Genomic DNA, 2,458 nt, shown 5'->3' with positions numbered 1-2,458 from the left:
TAGGGCAAAACTGATCGGTTTTGCCTGATCGGTCTTGCCTAGAATTAACTAAATCTCCTTATTTTATTAAATATATGGCAACAATACTTTAGAATATAAATTTTTTAAGGTTATGTGTAAAGGAAACAATATCCTTTCGATCAACCCAAAAATTCTATATAAAATAAGAAGTTTAAGCTAAAAATCATCATTAATGTGGAAGAAAACCAAGTATTTTACGTCTTGCAATAACGTTTTAAAGGAATTAAACTAATATTACTTACCAATTCAGCACAAAACTACCAGTATTTATCAGACTATAAGCACCACTTTTAAAATAGCAATGTTGCAAAATGTAATTTTTTGTAGGGTTAGAAATATATTAGGGATCGTTATTGCCCGATATATCGGTTTTGCCCGAGTCTACCCTAAGTGGATCGCCCTGTATATCATTGTCAAAATAAATACCTAATATAGTCTTGATTTCAGGATAGTTCTTGTATTTTTAATACTTTTTTTTAAAAAAAGCTGAAAAATAAATATTTTTTTATTTATTTATTAATATCTCCGAAACTATCGAAATATATTTACTCATACCTTAGGATTATGTAAAGTGGTCTGAAAGGAAGCCAAAAATGCAACAATATACATGGCGTTACATTAAAAAAATCATCCTGATCCATTCAAACTTTTTTGAGCTACCCTGTAGATTCACAAAATTCTAAAATTTTTTATTCTAGGAGCTAAAGATGCCCGTCGCACTATTGCCGGACCCTGTATACAAGGCGAGTCTTAAATAAGTGCAATTTTTTTGGGGGGTATAGTCTGTCCAACGAGAAGATCCTTGACAGTGATAGATGTGTCTGTCATTTTAATTTCAAAGTAGTTTATTTTATTTTATAAATAAATAAGTTGGTACAACTGGAACGCATAGCAGGAAATATTTAAAATTTGATTGACAAGATGACAAGTAATTACTTCAAAATATTGTGAATAAAACTATAAAACTGAAAAAATGTAATCGAGTTATTTTATTTAATAAAAACGGTATGTGTTAATACAAAACAAACAAGAACAAGACACTACATACCAAAAAAAATATAAAAAAGAACTATTATTTACTTTCAAGCTTTATGAAACTACCCGCATTTATGATTATATTTATCAATATAACTTATGTACAAATACAAATTTGTAATAATCCACAGGAATAAATAAAACAACATAGGTAAATAAAACAAACTATTTTATTAATAATAACACCTACCAAATTTTATACCTTAAAGGTTGATTAATTAACTTTAATCTTAATTTTTTTAAACCAGTACCTTTTGACATTATTTTTCTGCAGTACTAAAATCCATTATTTACCTATCGTGTGATATCGATATTTTACAGCTACTCCAGTTTTTAGTATGTGTTTAGTTTGATCCTTCTACCATATACAAGATGCACTTATCTACGACGAAATGGTATACAAACTTTATCGATAGCAACTTCATTGGTGTATAAGACTTTCTGCCCTGGCAGCGAGTATTAACCATAAACTGTGCTCTGGGTCTACAGTTAATTTTCACTCGATTTTTCCTCCACTTGACTTCAAAAGACACAAAACACACGTAATAATACGAATCAAAATGCATCATATTCCAAAACGCAGGGTATTTAACAAAAGTTGACACAAAATTATAACCTAGAATTTGGCAAGACTTTGACAAGCGTCAAAAATGACAAAAATCTAAAGGCGAGTTCATACGCATCGGCGTCCGTTTGTCGTTCATCGTTCCGTCAAACCAATAAAATTGAAATACGATCTGTCATTTTTTAAATAAACCAATAAAACTGGTTAAAAACAACAAGTCACGACGTATGACGGATTTATATTTAAACCCATCCATAGATAACTTAAAAATTATTAGAAACTTTTTTTAGTAAAATAAATAGATTGGTATGGGACGTCATCTGCTTTTCTTCTGAATGAATGGTTTTTGCTGCCGAATTACTAGAATACAATATTTCAAGGCAGATGACGGATCTATTCGATAATTTTTATTCGAATAGTTTTCAACGAATGTTTTCTTACTATCGAATTATTCGAATGAATTGCAACTATCGAATGTTTCGATAGTATTCATTCGATAGTTCCCACTACTAATAATATGGCAAGATATGTAGTGGATTAAATTTACAAGAAATAAAATCCAGAAAAGTGAAAGAAATCCAGAAAAGTGGAAGAAATCCAGAAAAGTGAAAGAAATCCAGTGGTTTTGAAAATATGAGCAAAAGATATTTTTTTTTTAATTTTCAAACTAAATAACTCCGATATTTTGGACTTATTTGAAAAAGGGGAAAGAAAAATTATGTTTCTTTAATCGAGATCTACAAGCCCTCAAAATATTTGCATTTTTTTAAGACCCATCCTGTTTAATTTCAATATCGTCTGCCACATCAACTTAACTTGGGATTTGAGGAAGTTATT

This window comes from Sitophilus oryzae, unplaced genomic scaffold, assembly GCF_002938485.1.
Source record: "Sitophilus oryzae breed Bouriz unplaced genomic scaffold, Soryzae_2.0 scaffold_140_pilon_pilon, whole genome shotgun sequence".
Taxonomy (NCBI): domain Eukaryota; kingdom Metazoa; phylum Arthropoda; class Insecta; order Coleoptera; family Curculionidae; genus Sitophilus; species Sitophilus oryzae.
The sequence above is the reverse complement of the archived record's forward strand: the minus strand, read 5'-3'. Positions refer to the sequence as shown.